Below are 22,142 nucleotides of genomic sequence, written 5' to 3' on the forward strand. Positions count from 1 at the left end.
AAGGAGAGGAATTTGCTAAACTCAACTGAGGAAAGTATAGGTAGGTGGGTAAAGGAAGTGGGTGAATGAACTAAGTGGTGGTAGATAGGGAGATATAACCCCTTTCTTTAGTGGTAGAGCTAATGGTGGGCGTTCGTTCAATAGGTATTAGGCCGATGTAGGTAGTTGTCTGTTCTGGTGCTTGTGTACGTCAAGCTAAGCCTTTGCGTGGCGCATCCCCGGGCGTGGTAGCACTCATTGTGCTGGGTTTGGACTTCTTATGTTGCGGGTGGCCCATCCCTTTCCGGAGTGAGATGATTTGTATGCCATCTTCCCTTTCCCTTCCTTCCTTTTTCCTTCCCTAACCTTAATTAAGATGAGTGCCCCTGTGTCTGTAATTGATTGGCGGTCCAAGTAGCCTTGTTTCCTCAATCGATGCTTGTGTGCGTCTCTGGCTGAGGTAAGACTTGGGTTTCTCCCTCACCCCAATCTGAGGGGTGTCCCTCCTCCCTAAAGTGGTTTTGGATCGAGGAAGTCAAGAAGGTTTTGTAAGCTCTATTTCTTCTCTTGTGTAATGCCATCCCTCAGAATTATACGGCGTCGTATAATTCTGAGTTTTGGATATTGATTCGCGTGGATCGGGAGCACGATCTCTTACTAGTGGCTGCGGGTGAGCTTGCTAACGCCTTCTCGAATCCCACTTCATAGAAAGTCGATCCCCAACTGGATCTGTCTTTTGAACATGAGGGGGAAATACCGAAACATCACTAATAGCAGAAGGATTGATTCGTCAGTGCGGGTCTGTAGCGGATTCTTCTTAGTGACCGGCATAACTCGGATATTAAGACTTTCAATTATAACTCGCTTCCATTTTCAGTAAAGGTAGAAAGATGAGAAAATCGAGCAAGCTCAATAAGCATATCTTGGACCGCTCAAACATGAAGTACCAATCAAGATAACGCAGAGTCAAGAAAGTCAAATTCCAATCAAGAGAAGCCAATACTATTTACCCCGAGCTCTTAACCCGAACTCATAGATATTTGGGCTTGCTTTATCATCCACCTAAATATAAAGATGAAGTAAGTTGAACCGATCAATCAATAAAGATGTGTTCCGCCTTATTCTATAATCCCGACTAAAGCATTACCTCGGTTTTCTCTCTTCTTAGAGTTAAGAGCCCATAGTTATAGAAGAGAGGAGCTAAGATTTTCAGTCAAAGAGAAAACTGAAGATTAGGTGAAAGAAATCACTAATGTCAAAAACCTTCTCATTTGCCCCGCGTTATCTCGCTGTTTCCGCTCAACCCGCGACGACTCTACATTGAATTCCATAGTAGTAACACATAGCTTGTAAGGGAATAAAAAAGAGAATCTCAACCCAAAAGAATAACACAATAACAATGATAAGTGTTACGATCCAGATTTTCATGGGATTCTAATCATATAGTTAACAGCTAATTTCATTTGATAAGAAAAAGGTACAGACAGAGAAAGATACCGAATGGCACTAAGTGACTACGGGAAGTGGTCAGGCGAGTCACTAATCGTACCTCGTCCAATGCGGTTTCTTATCTGACAAATTCCATTTCTTCCAGTCAGTCAGTTCAATCAGTCGTTATATATGTAATAACACTAGATTCGGTGTTATTCGAAGGTTCGAAAGCATAGCAGCCTAGATAGTCTATTTGCACCGGAGACCTGCTTTGTGAAGTCTCGCTATTATATACGTAATTACGCTTTTTTAGATTAGGTGGCGAGACACTACATTTTATGAAAGTGATGGGGAAATCAAGTCCTCTCCTCTCCTCTCCCTTATGGTCGAGCACCCTAAAGGGTCCTCTCCTTAACAATCGAGCCTGCTTACGCATCCTTATCAGTCGAGCCCCCTAAAGGGTCCTTATCAGTCGAGCCTGCTTGCGCATCCACGGAGAATCAAACAAGCTGCATAAAAAAAGACACGGAGAATAAAGCACCCTCTCCCTCTATGCATGATCCAGAAAAGCGTCGGAGTTACACTAATCTTTTCCTCTATAAATCTGAGATTATTTCTATGTAACATTCTCCGTTCAAATTGACTGGTCGGGCGAGTCACTTCACGTCCCTATCAATATGAACATCCTTCATTACGAAGAACCTTGTCACATTAGTTTACTTCACACCTACCTCCCCTCCACTCTATTATGACTCTACTCTACTTTCATCTTCATATATCTATCTTAGCAGGCCCTTAACTCTCCCTGTTCCGCTTCCTACCATCTATCTATCTTAGCAGGCCCTTAACTCTCCCTGTTCCGCTTTCTAGATGGTACTTATCTATCCATGTTATACTTCAGATAGCCGGGGGAATCACCGGGCCTTCTTCATTCCATTCGTGGTTTCATCGACCTCGGCTGGTGGTCTCTCGGCTGGTGGTCCTCAGAGCCACTCATAATCCCCTCCTTCATTCTCATTATAAGTCTCCCTATCCTTCCGTTCTCCCTTTGCATATCCAGCCTTCTGATTCTTTGGCTTTATGCTTATCGACAGAGATGACGAGAGTTGAGCTTGACCTTTCCCTTTCCCCTTTTTCTTCTTTTGATATGATGGATGGATATGACCTGACGAGATAACCTGACGAGTTTCAATGATTGACCCGAGGAGTTCCTTCCGATGGGCATAGGTGTGTGCTGTCTGCTGGTGAGATGAGCTCTGGGTATGATGATGTTTCCCTTTCTTTGGGCTGGGGACCTTCGTTTCGGGTGATGCTCGATCGGGAGCGTCCCCCATCAACTTGACTGGAGCAAAGCCGATGACTAGATTTCCCTTTCGTCTGTCTCTCCGCCAGATTCCTTTGTCTAAAGAAAAAATATTAGGTTGAGATCCAATCGTGTTTGGGTGAACTGGGTGAAAATATGGTAAGCCATTGCCTAAACATACCTACTCAAAAAGACATCTTCCAAGTCATTGAAGAAAGTGATAGAACTTATAGGAAAAGAGAGAAACCAATAATATGTCGGGCCAACCAAGGTCCGGAGAAAGACTTGAGCCATAACGTCAGTATGAGTAATCAAATGAATATCACACATAGCTAAGAACATATCCATGTGATTTGAAAGATTGCTTGCACAATTACCATGAAATATGGGAAGACCCCCCAGGTGGTATTGAAGGAAATTGGTGTTGCTTGACCTTAAGAATCGAAGGGCTCATTCTTGGTCTTCATCTTGGGTTTATTGGTTATTCCCCTTCAGGCTATTCTATTTCTACCATTTTAGGCACTTGTCCGCTCAAAGGGATCTTGGGGGGAGAAGCAGGCAGAGACAAGAAAGGAGATGACACCAATGAGTCTTGAACCAGAAACCATTCAACCTCAAGGATGAGAGTATAGCTCTTCTCAAGAATCCTCCTTTGGTTCCCTGTAAGTACTCCCTTGAAGGCTTATAAGTTGGAAAGTCAATCTTCCCCCTTTTCTGCTTCGATCGAATAAGACGACCTACCGAACGGACCGAACCCATTGCCCCCAATACCCTGCCGAGCGATAGACTTCGAACACAGTATGGAGAAATGGCTCCAGGGACGGCTTTGACATGATTTATAGAAAAAAGGAAGACACTTAAGGGAGGGGTTGTCCGGAGGACGACTGCCTACAGATTGGAATGCCCTCACGGGGACGAGGTCCGAAACAGATAGATAGAAACCTGGCGGGGAGACGTACGTCCCGGGCGCAACTCTGAACTGGCAGGGCAGGCACGCTCGCGCTGGAACAAAGAACTGGAAGGGCAGGGGGCTTGCCTTGCTGAGATTAATGGCTTGCGTCGCTCGCTTTGATCACTGGCTTTGATTGCTGGCTTTGATTGCTAGCTGGCTGGCCCCCCTCAAATAAGTAACTAAAGGGCTGGTCTTGCTTGCTTTGGTGACCGCTTGAAAGAAGTTATCGCTACCGCTTGTGAGAATAGGTCCTCCCAGAAGCAAGTTAGTGACTGACCGGGGATGCTTTGACAATTGACAGCCCACAGATAGAGACCTGCCGGGGATCCTCAATCTTTATATACAGATCTCGATTGATACACGGATGGATCTCGATTCTTGCGAACTGGAGACAATGACACTTGATTGACGGCTTCGGCGACTAAACCGACCTACGAGACTTACTGCGAAGACCCACCTGCTTGACTGACTGATAGATCGAACTTGCTGCTGACTGATCGATATATTTATACCTGATGACGATGAACTTGACAGGGATTGATTGCTTGCTTCGAGGCTTTTACCACTCGTGACGCTAGACAGAGGACACGTGAGGCTAGACCAACCCCGTTAGGCGATAACGTTAGGCGCGACCGCGTGTAGCTAGAAGAGACAACCCAAGGATAGACCAACCCGTGAGGCTAGGACGTTAGGTGAGACCAACGACACCGAGGCTGGCACCCTTCAATCCACAACCCTGGTTCTTGCTGGCGGGCTTACTTGCTGCATGCCTGAGAAAGGACTTGTCACCTAGTTTGAGCGCGATCTGACCTTGCCCAGATAACGATTGATTGATCGATTCATTTACGGCCTACATAGTCGTTTTAGCAAGCACTGAACATCCAACCGACCTTAGACCTTGCTCCCTTCCTGAATGTCAATACCGCCTCATTGCTTCGACCGAAGACCTGACCGAAGAACTTAGACCTGTCCTTCATCAACCGAACTAACTTCATAGAATTGATATAAAAAACCTTACTGCCTGAGAGGATTAATCTTGACGTCTGCCTTCATCGACTAACTGCCGCCTTACCCCTTAGAACTGACACTGATGACCCCCTTCGACCTGAGGAGATCTCGATTTATACCACCCCGATCTAGCAACCTGAGATATTCGATCTTGATACCTTACTGACTTCGATCTCTCTCTCTCTTGGAGACCCTCGATCTATTCTTGCGAACGAACTGGAAATTAGCTTGAAGGCAGGCTTACTGGTTGCTAGATTGATTGCGGGCGAAAGGAAAAGGCGGCTGCTAGGAGATAATACACCCTGCTCTGACTCATAGAGAGATCTCATTATATATGTCATTATGGTCAATCTATTTCCATGTCATTGGAATCCAGTCATACCAGATGATATGTGTCATACCAGATGAAATGTGACCAGATGATATGCTCCTGAGAGAAGGACCAGACCAGAGAGATGTGAGTGACTTCTCTTATATATGTCATTTCTGACCAGATATATGCGAGTTATATAAGGACCAGACCAGCTCTCTGTGAGTGTTCCCAGGAGAGATTAGTTCAATATCTCGATTGCATAATATATGCATTGTCAAAGGATTGACCTTATCAACTCGTAGCGGTCCTTAAGGTCCAGCAGGGTGCGTAGAAAACTCGACTAATAAGGCCGCCATCGGCTCGACCATAAGGCCGCCATCGAGAGGATGCGCAAGCAGGCTCGACTGGCCGCCATTGACGAAGTCACTCACTCATTCCGATTTTTTTACTTATTTTATAGGGGCCACCCAATAAGTAAATTGAACCTTTAGTCACTCGGCCTAGACTATGGTTGTAGGCTTCCGGCACTCCGATTGGGCTTCAATCAATTAGAAAGAAAGTGAGGTCGTTTCTTATATATTATGTGGTAAGTACGCCAAAAGTTCACCTATAGGTTATCCGGCAAGATCTTCCTTCTTCAAATATATATATTGGTCGAGTAAGAAATTCCTCTCCTTATCAGTCGAGCCCCCTGTTGGGTCCTTGTTATGCATAGCTTAAGGAGTTGTTGACCTATTGGGATCCCATATGACATACTTTCTTATTACCAGTTGGGGAGATTGCTCCCACTTTATAGGATGTCCACCACATCATTCAACTCATTATTAGTGAGCCTACTTCATGATAGAGCAAGATGAAATGGATTCTACAAATACGCAGAAACATATGCAGCACACGTTTGGTGAGAAGAGGAGATGTCATGGGCCTTTGAAGCCTAAGGCTAGCATGATAATGAGTGCCTCTGATAGATATTCATTTCATGCTCTTGGGTTTAGGGTGATGGTCATATTGGTGAGTTATGCTGCTTGTCTACACCATGGGAACATCATTTCGAAGGTTGCTTTGCCATTGATCAAGAAGATCCATCATCACTTATGTGTGTATGCCTAGCGTAGAGAGCACAGGAAGTCGTTTATATTTCATCAGTAAATGATCCAGTAGAGACAAAGCATAAGCAGCTCCTATTCCGGTTGTTTATCCAGTTTACCTAGAAGCTGGAGCAGAGCCATAATAAGCACGGGTAGTTCCACCAGGTCCATATGAAGCAGTTGATCCGGTTGGTTCACTTGATCCATATATGGTGGTTTATCCAGTTGATGAAGCAGCAGTTGAACCAGCCAGTCGATTAAGCGTATTATTCTGTAGTCGATCCTGTTCATTAAGCTGATGACCTTGAACCAGAAACACCAGTAGTAGATCTAGTAACAGCAGCAGCATATATAGAGCCATAGCTAGCAGCACCAAGAGCAGCATACCCAGCTTACCCACCATCATTTCTTCGTCCATCACCATCTTTACCAGCATACCTTCTAGCTTATCTACCACCACCTTCTGTAGATCCTGTAGAGTCAGTAGATCCAACAGTATATCCAGTCGATGAAGCATAAGCAGCAGATCTCGTAGCTACGTCCCTAATAGCATATCCAGGTGCAGGTCTATAGCCCGTAGCAGTGAAGCAAGCAGAAGTAGAGTCAGTAGTTCCAGAAGCAGTTAATCTAGTAGCACTTTACTAAGCAGTTGTTTAAGCAGTTGGTCCAGTTGTTTATATATATATCTATTAGATGCAGATCCAAATCCAGATTCTGATGTTCCTATCGAGATCGAGATTCTGACCCTTAGTGAGCCAGGCCTGGCTACAGCCACAAGGGCTACCCTTCTTACAGCGGCCCCGGTTGTATGTCCTATAGAGCTAGACAAAGCCAGACAGACAAAGCCATCTAAGCCAAGCTAGCGTGTGGAGGGTTTTTGCACATTTAGAGTTTCCAATCTACCAATGCTTAATCCACCGGTGAAACGGGATCAGGGTCATCCGCGCTTGCCTCTACTTGCTCCTCTGATGGAGGTGGACCAATAACGGGAACTCAAACTGCTATGGGTGGCCCGTATATATGCATGCCGGAAAAACGGATTTGAGTCCAATTGGCTGGCTCCCGAACTGGGCAGGCAACTGGTATGTTAGCTTTGGATCTAGTGAAACAACTACTCCTGCTACTGGTGATGGTTCGCCTCGGTAAACTGGCTCTGTATCTCGATCTGGAAGGGATGCTTTGGACTCTCGAATTGGATCTTCTACTGGTGGATCAATAAGATCAACAAAGTCAACCGCTTGTGTCTCTGCTGCTTGCTCTATTAGTGGTGGATCAACGCAGGATCATCCATTCGGTAAACTAGCTCTGGATAAACTAGGTAAACAAAGACTTAATATAATAATTGCAACTGAATCAATAGCTTCAATTGGTGCAGGTGGTGAGATATGCCCTGTTTCTCGTACGGACCTTCATTAGAAAGCGCTATGCCCCTGCCAGACCATCATTAGAGAGAAAGCCGGAATAGGCTAGCCATAGGACTGCATGAAACCAATAGGTATCGGACTGCCCCAGTGGCGCATGCAAACAAATGAATAGGCCTGTAGAAAAGTAAGTAGTGCCGCGTAGAGATAGATTCGAAGTCTCGAGTGTAGCCTGAATGTCAGGGCTAAGGTGAAGGGAGCAGAGAGCGGAGCAGAGCCCATTTCATTTCTAGATCCACTGGCAGGAGTATACCTAGTAGCAGACCCAGGACTAGAGGCGCCTGTTCCAGTTCCTGATCGTGATCGAGATTATGACCTTCGTTCAGATCCAAATCCATAGCCCGCAGCATCCCTTCCACCAGTCATATCAGTTGATCCAGTAGATGAAGCTATAGATTCTGCAGTAGTAGATCCGATCCTAGATAAAGAACCTATTGATCCATCACTAGAAGCAGAGCGGGTACAGTCGATGAAGCAAGTGACTCAGAAGGGAAATATGCATATATTTTCTTATACAATGCACAGCACTTGGCTTGGAAACACGATTGATCAAACCAATTTCCTCTCCCGCTGGTCGAGCGATGGCGGCCAGTCGAGCGTTCGTTACCTCTCCCATAGGTCGAGAGTTCGACAGGCTCACCCTCACCCTGCCGGGGGCACGATGGCGGCCTTAACAGTCGAGCATGCTTACGCATCCTACGAGATAGGCCATTTGACCGTGGCGGAGGTTAGGGAAGTTTGACCTCCTACATGCATAATGACATACGGGCCTTTAGTTCTTCAAGTTTCATTTTACTTATTTTTTTTTACTTAATTTGGGGGGCAAATAAGTAACTAAAGGGACTGAAATAGGGGCATGATGGCGGCCTTATCAGTCGAGCACCTATTTGACTTACTTTTTGATCAGCTCCCTTGGCGGAGGTTTTGGACATTCTCCCAACTAATTTGGCCATTTTAGGTTAGCGGAGGTTACCCTCACCATATGAATAGTGAGCCCCCTAACGGGTCCTACCGGGCCTCTCCTCACACGTTACCTCTCCTTTTAGTCGAGAGTTCGGCTGGCTCACCCTCACCCATATGATGGATGAGCAATAAATCCCTCACCCTGCGGGGAAAAGACCCGAGGACCCATGCTTAGCTTATCGAGGAAGCTTATTGAGTTAGCTTATCTCTTTGGAGGAAGGACAGAATGATTACCAAGGTTGGGTTGACCAAGGTTTGCCAAGATCGAGATTGGATTTACAACCCAATTCATGAATTATTTACTGAGATTAGCGCACTATAGGATCGACTATAGGTATCGACTATAGGTAATCAAATCATGTGCCGTTTATGGAATCAAGATTAGTGGGATGAACCAAATGGGCACATCCATGCTCGTAAACAATTCGGTATAGAAACAAATGCTCACATGCATGGGAAGCAACTGGATAAAGCTAATGCCGTAGAACACGCTCAATGGCCATTCATAGGGAATCAAAACCTGAGTTTTAGCTATTGCTTCCTCGCTTTATGCCTAAAGAACCAATAGATTCTAGTTTGGCAGGGCTAGGTACCGAGCTGGTAAATTATCCTCTGCGAACGTGGCGTATGGGGATGGGAATTTAGACTTAATGAACCTGGCCTTCTCTTTATAGGGGTGCTAGATTCTCCCTATAGCCAGCAAAGCCAGACAAGCCCACTAAGCAAGCTCTTCTTCGCACGCGCCTTTCATTCCCGCTTCTTTCTTCCAATTTCAAGCGCACCTTGCTCTCTCTTTGGTCGAGCAAGCGGCTTCGCACCTTGCACTCGGAAGCGCAAGACCCTCCGGACCTTGCCGAAGTACTTATCGATTCCTTACCCACCATCCCTCACCCATCGGAATGAGTGAGTGACTTCGTCCCTCTCCTTGATAGTCGAGTGTGCTAACGCACCCTAAAGGAGAGATTGAAAGGCCAAAAGGTAGGAGGGAGAGGTAGGAGATGGCATAATGACATATATAATGATATATCTCTTTGTATACGATATTCTTCTCCAGTTCCTCAGGGTCCTTATCAGTCGAGCGATGGCGGCCTTATTAGTCGAGTCACTAACGTACCTCTCCCTTACAGTCACTAACCAGCCGCACGAATTTTGATTTCGACGTCGTGTCTTTATATACGCTATTTCCGTAACCCTAAGTGGATCCAGTCGGTTAAGCGCGAAGCCCTAACCGGTTGGTTCAGAGAGGGAGAAAAGTGTGGGGAGTGGATCCAGTCGGTTCAGAGAAAAGCGCGGGGAGTGGATCCAGTTAGGCTGAGAGAGAGAAAGGGGAATGGATCCTGATCAGTGGACCCGTCTCCGTCCTCCGTCTCATCTCCGTCCTCCGTCTCCATCCTCTCCTCTCCCTCTCCTCTCCCTCTCCTTAACAGTCGAGTACCTAAAGGTCCTTATGGTCGAGCACCCTAAAGGGTCCTTAACAGTTGAGTACCTAAAGGTCCTTATGGTCGAGCACCTCTCCTCTCCCGCTGGTCGAGCCCCCTAAAGGGTCCTCTCCTTATCAGTCGAGCCCCCTAAAGGGTGCGTTAGCACACTCGACTGTCAAGGCCGCCATCGACGGAGTCACTCACTATTCATATGGTGAGGGTCCTTATTAGTCGAGCGTGCTTACGCACCCTAAAGGTGATGGCGGCCTTAACAGTCGAGCCTGCTTATGCATCCTTAACAGTCGAGCCCCCTGTCGGGTCCTCTCCTTAACAGTCGAGCCTGCTTACGCATCCTCTCCCTCTCCCTCTCCTTAACAGTCGAGCACCTAAAGGTCCTTATGGTCGAGCACCTCTCCTCTCCCGCTGGTCGAGCCCCCTAAAGGGTCCTCTCCTTATCAGTCGAGCCCCCTAAAGGGTGCGTTAGCACACTCGACTGTCAAGGCCGCCATCGACGAAGTCACTCACTATTCATATGGTGAGGGTCCTTATTAGTCGAGCGTGCTTACGCACCCTAAAGGTTCTCTCCTTATCAGTCGAGCCTGCTTACACATCCTTATTAGTCGAGCGTGCTACGCACCCTACCGGTCCTCCTTAAATGCTCTTATTATATATAGGCTATCCTCTATATAAGAAATCGAGAATAGCTCTGGTGGATCGGTTTAGGGGACTTCTAATATAGAGGAGCAAGAACAAACTGAGTTCCCAACTCCAACTATACAGCGGAAAACCACGAATCTATCAACTTGTTTCATATAAATACTGAATTTATACATATATCTAAGAGACTGGTGTTATAGTAGGCACCGCTTTGAAAGCCTTTGAAAAGACTACAAAGCCTTTTCTCCGAGCTTGATCGACACTCGAACGATCAAAGAAAATGAAAGAAAGGTGCGAAGCCGCTTGTCCCTCCGGGGGCAAGGAGTTAGTGAGATAGAGAGGCAGACGTGATTCAACAGCCTTATTTCTTATAGTCAATAATATAGGATTTATAGCAGTTATTCTATTGCTATTTTGAAGGTCAATCCATGCCATTTATCCCTCCCTCCACTGCTCCCCGAGATCTCTATTTTGGGCCATTCATTCCCCAATTATTTCCCCATCATCCCATATTTCTGCATCCAGTCTCAGATGAGTTATTTACAACTCCTGTCCATCCCCCTTCCCCTCCCTCCACTAAAGCGGTACGAACTTGAGCAGCCTATTCCGGCGGGAGATAAAGTGAAGTGAATCCCTCTTCACTTCAATAAGTCTTTGCTCTGCCTTATCGATGCATGAAGAGGGCGGGCCGTGGTTGGTCAGAGGCCGGGTAAGAGAAAGGAGCAATATTGATCTAGACTTTCCCTCCTCAAAATGAAATGAATGAAAAGGAGGGGAAAGCTGCTGGTGGAAGCCATCAGTCGTGCGGACCGCTGCTAGTAGAGGCTGGAGAGCCCTGAAATAGTAGTCAACCCCCATCTAAGCTAAGAAGTCTAGAGGAGCAGGCGGCCCCAACGAGGTCAGACTAGCCAAGACAAGGTACCCACACGGAGACTTATATAGATTGAAACACGTCAATCGGTCTTTAGGTATAATAAGTCAAAGCATTTTGAAACAAGTTAAAAAGGGTGCGCATCTCCGGTGTATAGTTCAAGTCGACATAAAAGATATCAATGGGTTGGGGTGGGATAAATAATGGGTACGTCCCCGGCGAAATGTCCCTATGCCTCCGTGAATATTCATAATTGTGTCAAGTAATAATGAATCAAAGTGAAAGCCGCAAGTCAACCTGCAAGAGCGGACCTCATAGGTGATGGTAGTAGGTCGAATGGAATAACCGCTGGAAGGCATCACAAAATCTCAATCAATGGCAGTCTTTAACGATTATTCATTTCTTCGTCGAAGCACGTCGTTAAGAGATCTCGTCATTGCTAAAAAGTAAAAGGACAGGCAGCTTATGATGGATGCGATATAACGGGTGAATTACGTAACGGGTGAATACGGGCGAGTTGAGGGTGGGTGAGAATACAGGTGACCGATGAACACCCGATGGAAGGTAAACAGATGGAAGGCCGAAATCAAGAGGAGAGCCCCAACATGGAATGGAATTCTTACAGCACAGTGAACCCTCGCCCAGATTGAGATCGAGATAGATACCTAGCAGATCTAGGTCCAGATTCAGTGATATATTATGTTGTGCTAGAGTCTGCACCTATACCCCAGCATTCATCCATGCTTGAAACCCCATGAAATGAGTAAGCATCTCCCTATATACGTCAATCTCGATCTGGTGCTAGTAATGGTGGTGCCTCCGCCTTAGATGCTGCTGTTGGCTCGGATACTAGCTCGGATGCTGCTGGTGGAACTGCTGCTGGCTATGGGTCTAAATATCTTTAGCTGCTTCTGTCCCACAACCTCTGCTTATCGCTGGATGGAAGAAAATCGTACGCAAGCAAGAAATAGAATCGGGCCTTCGCAAACGGAAGTCAATAGGATAGATCAAAGGGTAGTTAGGCCCAATCTAGACCGAATTCCCGGTCCTACAGAAGCCCAGTTCACGTCATGCCACACATCCAATCCGGCCGAGGAAAGCTCGTAGCAATCGTCAGTCCGTCACGTGTCATATCAGGTAGCATAGGCGTTATCCAAACCTGCCAACATCGCATCAAGCAGGCTGCACCAAGGAAAGTCGGATGGAAGTCATCCCGCCGTTACTAAACTAAATAGGCCTCAAGACCATCACACGCACGCGAGCGAGATACCCTGGCAGCCAGACTCAATTCACCCTTCAGGCGTTAGGGAAGGGATGGCACGCGCGGATAAAATACTCGGGGATCCAGGTTGATCCGAAGACCGTACACGAGATACATAGGCAAGGTGTTAACCGAGAGATAGCATACATAAAGTTGGTTGGGAAGCAGCAGTCTTGAATGATTATTAAGTAGTCACGGATTCTTCGACTTGCCTTACAATATTTTATTAGGAAGACCATGGATTCATGAAAGGAAAGCAATACCTTCCACATTACATCAATGTCTGAAATATGAATATGAGGGCCAGACCTACAACATTCAGGCTGATAAGGAGCCATTCAAGTATTGTAGGGTCATAGAAGCCCAAATCAGTAAACCAAACCTATGTAAACACTTAGCCGAAGGAGGCTCATCGGTCATAGCACCTGATATAGAAATATCCAAAGATAGGGAAGAAACATTCCATGTAGGGGAATATAGTCAGGCCAGCACCCCTCATCAATCCAATCAACCTGACCCTGCAGCCGCTAATGAATGGGATCTCTTAGGAAATAGAAAGTCCCTTAGTATCCCCAGTGACCGCCTGATCCACCTAGCCCACCTTTTAGTATCCCTCCAGAATGAGAAAGTCAGATATCCATAGACTGAACTCCTAGGGGTCCATGGGAGTCTTCTTTTTCCACAAATCTTTTTCCTTTGATCTTAGTGTTATGCCATTAGATAGTTCATTCATTATTGCACATGACCTTACTCTTTTCATCGAGTGTATAGTAATACTTTACTACATGAAGCATGTCTTCATTGACTACTTTTCTAGGGTAAATGTAGTCTCTTATTATCTCTATTGAATATGCACTAAACGAATACACACATTTGTAACCAAAAGTACACGTCATGCTTATGATTCCTATAAGATTGTTGAAATGGGAGTAATAAAGTGGTCCATCACTATAGGTCCTATCACATTAGTCATACTCTAGTTTCTCATCGAGAAGGACTTTTCATTTCATCTATTGCTTGGTCATCCATGGATTGACTGTATGTATGCTATTATCTCTACACTAGAATATTGTGTAGAGTTGGGTGAGATCTATGTCATTCTTTCATATTTAGATCCACTATCACATTGCCATAGTAAGCCACCACTTGTTGAGTGTTTAGATCACTCTATCATCCCATCACTTACTATACTAGGAGCTAACACTACTATGTATCATATTGGGACCATACATCCTTTATGAAAATAGTCACTTAATATCTCACTTACTGATCCCAAGGCACAACCTAGTGCACCTATCAAGCTGCTTGATGTATCTTTCAATGTCATAACTATACTTGAGAGAGAAACGACCAAAGTTTCAAGCTAATACTATCACCCATGGCATACCCCTAACTCACGTTTTGATTGGGTAATACAAACGGTTTTTTATACATCGATCGATCCAATCTTGATGAAGCTAAGAAGCCTAGATACAAGCTGAGAAATTGTATAAGCTAAGTTGTATAATCACTAGGTTTAGAACTCCTTTTGTCTTTAAAGTATTGAGTAAGGAACAAACTGAACTAACACAAGAGTGTCTGTTCCCCCTCCATCTTATCGGGATCTATGTATCTATAAAATCAGAATCAAGTAGTGGTTAGTAAGAGTTCATAGCCTGTATCGTATGAAAAAGCTATCATCATCTATACCAGCAACGAGATAAGAAATTGATGACTGGCTCCTCGTCTTTCCCAGTTCCCAGTTACGATCCATGATGGTGAAAGAAGCGTAAAAGGTATTCTATTCCCATACAGTATATTCGAGGTGTCCGCGTATCTAGTCGCTAAACATTCATACATCATAACTCCAAGCTTTCACAGAGAGCCAAATGTATAAATAAATGTGAAATATACTCAGCATGGTAGATCGAAATGATGGTTCATAGTTGGATGGTTCATGGTTGAGATTTCATAGGCAAGTCATAGGCAAGGAATGAATCATAGACATCAGTCCCTCATAATGAATCTTATAGGGCATAATTCATATCATATTGGTGGAGCTTATTGGACAGACAGAGATGAAATAACCCATCCGACAGGAGGAATACAAGTGCAAGTGATCAAATTCTTATAGGTTCCTATATATTTATACAAGCTTTAGAAAACCCTCTATTGGTTATTCCTATCTTAATTTCTCAAATAGACTCGCCTTGTTATATTCTCCCTAAAGAAGAAATAATCCCTATCTAAAGAATAAAGAGGAGTAGTGATCTTCTGTAAGCTCAGATTTATTGATGAGTTCCTACCCAACCCGGAGAGTTTATATTGTTGCTGTTCCCTCTCCCAAACTCACTTTAGGGCTCAACCCAAGCACATACACTATGATAACTAATCCTTCAAATAGAGCTTTTATGCTAACTAAGATGACTGGCTAAGATAGATTCTTTAGATACTTGCCTGGATAAACATATTATTAGAGAGGCTTTCCCGGAGCTTTATGAATTACTTTCACTAGCAGCTTTATGAATAGTAGATAAAAGGGAATTATCAACTGAGCAGATAATAAGGGATTCATTATCAACGTTCATCAATAGCCGTCACCCAATGAAGATATTCATTATCAATAAGAACAACTAGCTTCCCTTCAGGCTTAACGACCGCGTTGGTAAGATGCCCCTTTACCCAGAAATGCGTCTATTATTGATAAGCACGTGCTGGGTAAGGGCCCCAGGCCAAGCGAGGTCCATCCATCCGAAGTTCGTACCGATGGTAGAGTCCTCCGTAACAGATCTCGTTACAAAGCTTTCCCTTCCAGTGACGTATATATCGCTCAAGGCTGCTCTATGGACACCCCACTAATTATTTGGCATGCAAGTCAACGCTATAAAATCAATTCCGAGCATAAGCTATTAATTATAGTGGCGAGCTTTACCAAATCCAAATACGGGTGAGAGAGAGAGTCCAAACAAGTAAGGCGCTAACTTACTTGACCAGGGAAGGACGATTCTTGTACGTGTCCCTATATGGTTGCTTGGATAGAGAAACTTACTTGACCTCTCGCTGATCCAGCCGCAGTCCCTGTTGCTATGCGTCCAGTTCCTATGGGCGGTGCCCCAAGAAAAGCTATTGATCCTAGGAGCTTTGCTCTAGCATTTGTTTGTGAGTGTTTCCTTTTCTATAGTCCACCAAGCAGTAAGAAAGTCAAAGGTAAGGAACGAAGTAGCTTGTCCGCATCGGGCAAGGTCCCGGCCGGTGCTTTTAAGAGAAGGGTAATGTGGCTTGGGCATAAGTCCATCCATGCTCCTAGGTTGAAGGTAATAAGTAAGTCAGGGGTAAAGTGATCCGGTTCTGAAAGGGAAAGTTGCCCTCCACACTAAGTGATTCATTACTCAAGTGGTCTAGGGCTAACATGCCTAGCAACATGCCTAGCTCTGAAGGTGAAGTTGTATAGTCAAAGTGAAGTATAAGGTAAGACCTGTCGTAGGGATAATAGTAAGAGTGCCCTCTTAATAGATTCATTCCTAAAGGCAAGTGATCAAAGCATCTCCTAGCAGTCAGAAGCTTATGCATCCAATGAGGTTGTTCTGATGTACCATAATCCCATCCCATCCGGCAGTTTCAACGATCTGAGTGAAAGGGACACTCGCCCTCTCGGGACCATCCCCGCCCGGAGGAGCATGTAACTAAAAGTCCTTGGCTAATGACACTATCCATTCAGCCGCCGCCCCGCCTGCCATGTCATCAAGAGGGGGAGTAAAGTAAAGGAAAGGGATCGTAGCATTTCCCCGACTCATTTCACTAAGTGATTCATATAGATGGCCATACCTCTCTACTAAGATTCATTGTTATAAAGAGATCCTGGCTGGCTTTGTCTGGGCATATCCTATCAGTCTGAAGCCTGTCCATCCAACGTTTTCTGATGGATCATAATCCCCATTCCATCTGACAGTTCCACGATCTCTGTTAGAGGGAAACCACCAACAACCTTCTTCTCTATCGGCTATTCGACCCCATCCCATCCGGTGCTGCTGATAAGGAAAGGGGTTCATAGCGATACTTCCTAAACGCTTCATTCAGGTGTTCTAGGGATATGGCTCTTCCGGTGGACAGGTAACACATTCATAAGGGGGGGTAGGTGGTATCATGCCATCCATCTCCATGCCATGCTATTCTCTCTGCTCGGGTCTATAGCTGTTGTACCGTACTTGCCTAAGCGCTTTCATCATCCGATATCGGGTAGTTAGGAAACACATAAGTGAAGAAAGAGGCACGGAGTGGGTAAGAAGTCGTTGTTTCATGCCAGCCATGCCATTCCCTCTGCTCGGGTTGATAGCAATACTTCCTAAGCATCTCATTAATGCAAGTGTTCTAGGGTAGAAGGTCTAGTTCTTCAGGTGGGTAACTATAAGGTTAAGGGAATAGGTAGTTTGATTCATTCCTAGCAAGTGGATTCAAAATTCAAAAGGTATCCTATCCTGAGCTCGGCCGGAACAACAAGTAATAGCGGTACCCAGCATAGCATCTTAAAGCAAGTGCGATAAACAAAGCATATCCTGACTGTCTGTACATCTTCTCCTAGCAGCAGTCTGAAGCCTGTCCTCCATCCAATGAGGTTTTCTGATGGATCATAAAGTAATCCAGCAGCAGTGAAACGATATCTTATAAAAGGAAACCATCCCTCCCGGCTAGTGTACAATCCATCCTGCAATCGGGAAAGCATGCATGGTAAGAAGCTAATCAAAGTCTTGGGCTATTTGACCCCATCCCATCCAGTGCTTCTCTTCTAAGATCAGGTCATGGGTTGGACAGCACTAAATCTCCTTTTCTAGGTTGAAGGCAAGTATTGATTGAGTATATAGGTCTGGTGGAACAGGTCTAGTTTCAGAGATAACTGGTTCTCCCAATGAATCGCCAATTGTTGTGCTATACAACAACCCCCCCCATTTTAATTTTTAAACTCTTACTCTTAAAATGCTAAATAAAATGGGTCCCCTTTAGAATATAAATAAAAGCAATAAACTTTTGAGTAAAATAAATTTTCCATAAAAGTCATATGAAAATTTCTTTTAGAATATTTAGGACCGCTCATCGCAAATCACATTTCTTTAGAACCCATGAACATCCAAGGAGAGCTTGTGATGCGATCAAAGTCATATCAAAGCCCTCATTGCAAAATTTTAATCAAAGTAAGCCATTTATAAAAAAAAATGAGGTGATGTGACTATCGCGCCTCGCACTTCATTAATCCCACGGAATGACTTAAAGCGGCATTGAAACTTTGTGATGCGATAAAGCTATCGCAATCGCATATCGCTAATTCATAGTGAAGCATCCAAAAAACTCTATTGAAGAATTGCGGTGAGATGAGACTATCACAATCGCGTATCGACAATTCATAAGGGAAACATCCAATACACTGCATTGAAGAATTGTGATGAGGTTCAATTATTGCATGTCGCGTTCTTGATAAAAGCAAAGTGATAAATACTATGAATACGTGTGGTATAGGGATAAATCAATTATAAAGAAATAATGTGATTTTCCAGGTTTGAAACCCGTCGTTCCCCAATGCTAGCTCAGCACTCATCGCAATCACAACTATGCAAACAAACCTTTTAAGCATGGTGCTTGTAACTCCTGATTTGCGATACGCGATTATTACACAAATATTAAAATAACGCAATCGCTGATCGCAAATCGTAGAGTCACGGCACCTATTCTAAAAAGGACCGTTACCAAACTTGCGACGTGACATATGGTTTCAGCATTAAAGTTTCACGTTGGAAGTTACGGTAAAACATTAAGGAGCAGTTATGGGTAAGTCCTTTAAAGATTTCATCCATGATAGCTAAGTACAATATAACATCTCATGCATCTAATGCGCTTAACTGCGTTTGGACTGTAATTTGTATTATCTCCTCTCAAGTTTTTTCGACTGTTATGCTCCTCTTCTCATTTTGTAGAGCTAACTGAGAATCACACAATCGAGCAAGATGTCTAAGAAATCTCGAAAGGCAAAGGCCCCCGTTATAGTGGAAGAAGGACCAGAAAAATTGGTGTTAATTGCAGACACTACCTGTCAAGGCCTTAGTAAAATCTCATGGGAAGGCATATATGCTTTACTCGAAGCAGAAAATCCAACGGAGATAGAAGAGGATGCAACAACTGATGCAACAGATCAAATAGAAAGCACGCTCAATGATTTGGCTAGCTCCTTCCCTCATAGAATAGTAGCCCGAGAAAACGTTTTACCATACAATGATCTAGTGAGATGGGTGATTGAAAGTATTAATATAACAGATAGAGCTTTCGATGGAAGGATGTTCGGGACATTCAAGCCTGAAGATGTCAAGAACATGTATCATTTGTCGGATCCCCAACGACACTACAACAAGGCATTTCTGGAAGCTTTTGCTAAGGAGAATGAGGTAGAGTCAGACCCTATCAAACAGTGGAGGCATTTTCCTAACAAACATAAACATGAATCTTCTGGTATGTACTCCATGGACTCCTTGGCATCTCCATATTGTTATGCTGTTGCTATGGTATGTAGGCTCTTTGGAACCCCTGATTCTGCTAGATTTTCTATAGAAATGGTTCCTTTGATGGAAGCAACAATCAACTCCTTTATTATGGATTGGGCAACCATTCTATCAGATAAAATGGCTAGTCAAATATTAGATTATAGAAGGAACAGATTTGTCACCACCCGAGTCGTGCCCCCATTTTATATGAGCGCCTACATAATGGACACAATCTGTTTTAATTCCGACTTTCCCATTCTAGGTTGGAAATGGACTGTTCAGGATCCAACCCCCATTCATATTTATCATAAGTATTTATGGAAGTCTGACTACAAGAATCATATATACAGAATTTTCCATGGTTTTATTTTACCTGTTCATCAAGCCATTTTTAACAAACCTGCTCCTCGGGTGTCTGACGAGGCTAGCATTGATTTAACTTCAATCAGCAGTTGGTTCAGGGAGGAAAATTTCACCTATATTAGGGTTTTTGGCAGTATTATAGACCCTCATGTCCTTCCACTCTATATTCCAGATAAGCTATTAGCTAGGGAAATAGCATACCAAATAGTGGAAAAGGGGATGACTAGAAACCTTAAAGACTCTAAAAAACAAGTGTGGCCTTCATTTCCCCTCCGCTGTGGCACTTACACATTGCATGATTTTAAACATGTTGAGAAAGAAGCAGAGAAAACTAAGGATCTGAGTCTAGCAGTGATTCCTAAAAGACAGTATGATCCAAACAAGGTCGCTTACAATTTCACCAGTCAGGTGAAAATTAGTAAATTTATACATGAGGAAGATGAGTTTGATGATTTATTCGCTTAAGCAGAGTTATTCTCACAAGTAACTCATCTGGCAGGATTCAAACTAGGGGTCGCGAAGATGGATAAATTCATGGAATACAGGACACAGAGGTTACAAACATTGCCTCTAGATTTATTGAATACTACCCCTACTGTTCAGCAAACAGAGCACAACGGGGAACAGACTATTGAAGAGATTTCCGAGGAAGGGGAAACAATTGAAAAAACTAGTGAACCCCTTAGCATAGATGTTAATATTGACCCCATCTTCATTAGAGAATGGGATCAGTTTGATCAGTAGATCAAAAGCCAGAGTGACCCCCAAAACATTATCACATTAGCATCGCCCGCAACACAACAACCCATTGTTACTGAGAGTGCGATTGAAGGGACACCCAATACAGACATAGCTCAGAAAGAGATTGAAATAATCCCTGAAAAATCCTTCAGGAGAAATTACATTAAATATTGAGGAAATACCACCTTTGGATGTATTTTACAGCCCAAAGCATAGGGCTGTAATCAAGAGATAGAGGAAAAAGAGGAAAATTGACCAGACATCATCCACAACTCCTCAATTTGAATTTATGAATGTTATATGGAAGGATTCAGAGGTCAATCCTTTTGAGGATTTGACTAAGTTATCCCAATTTGCAGGGGCTTACACAACTGCTACAATTGATAAGGCCACTGAAGTTAACCAATTAATCAAAGAAAAAGATCAAAGGATTACTCAGCTTGAAGAGAAAACAGCAGTAGAACAACAGAAGATTAATCGGCTTGAAGAACAGTTGGCAGAAGAAAAACAAAAGAACGAGCAACTCAAAGTACAATTAAACCTGGAGAAACTGAAGATTGACCAACATGCCATCCAAAAACAACAACAGTTGTCCCAACAACTCGAACAGCTTCAATTGACACATCAACAAGAAATGAAGGCTAAAGAGGAGAAAATCTCACAACTACAACTATATACAGAACAGTTCAGAGATTATCCTAAGGTCAAGGAATTTAAGAAGGAAGCCCTAGAAGCAAATAAGGCCTTATCACAATAGCTCAATCTACTTTGCCATAAAATATCTCTTGTTGACCCATTATGCATCATAACTACATCGCTGATCGATCAGGCAGTTAATACCATATTAGAATTTGAGGATGCAGATGACAAGGTCACAAATTTCCTCTCCTGGCAAAGCACAGTGGAAGGCAGAGCTGCTAACCTACCGAAAATTCAAGAGTCACATAAAGAAATATATTTTCCTGAATGGGAAGCATAGTTGATAAAGGCATAAAGGGCTACTTCCAGGGCTAGATCTATAATGAACAATGTGATTGAGATGGTAAATGATAACTTTTATGGAGATAATTTGATTTCTGATTGTTCCCCAGGAAAGCTTTCAAAAGCAAAAGTGTTAGAAAATCAATGGAAGCAGGATTTGGCCACCAAAGATGAACAACTCAACAGAGTAAAAAGCCTTACTTGGGATGCGTATTGGTCCTTTTGGGTCAAGCCGCACAGCTAACAGATGACCATCAAATGCCTTGCCGATGCTATTGATCGCATGGTGCCCGAGCTTTCAGATGCCATGTACACGTGACAACTACACTCCAGAATGAGTCATCCTCTAGAAATTCAAAACATCCTCTCAATTTGTCAGTTGCGAATACAGGAGAAGAAATAGATACAATGAATCTTTTCAAAGGCAATCGCACTACTATTTTTACAATTCAAATCCCAAATTTTAATGTTTACAGTTCCAAGAATTCTAAGCAATTTTTGTTGACAGTTTGTTTTAATTCTATTATGGAAACGCTTTCATGTTATTGAAAAAGGGGTCCTCAATTTGTACAAAAACTAGACTTGAGAAGTTGCACTTCTGCACTTCTAAATTTATTTTTTATGAGCAATGGATCAAGGTTTTAGATTTTTGTGAAAGCATTTTTTCAAGACCTGCATTTTTGTATCTCCTGGAAGTTTCTGGAATAAAGAGGTAGAACCGGAAAATTATTTACATATCAAGACTCAAATGCATGCGGTATTTCTATCACTGTTCTTTTTGTCTTGATTTAATTAGCATTTCATTTAATTTGCTATTGTTGATGTATTCACACACTTCAAGCAATTCTATATTGAGTCACTTCTAAACGATTTAGAATTGTTACAT

The sequence above is a fragment of the Pinus tabuliformis genome, chromosome 1_2, assembly GCF_031772625.1.
Source record: "Pinus tabuliformis cultivar Carrire ecotype Pingquan chromosome 1_2, CPIR1, whole genome shotgun sequence".
NCBI lineage: Eukaryota > Viridiplantae > Streptophyta > Pinopsida > Pinales > Pinaceae > Pinus > Pinus tabuliformis.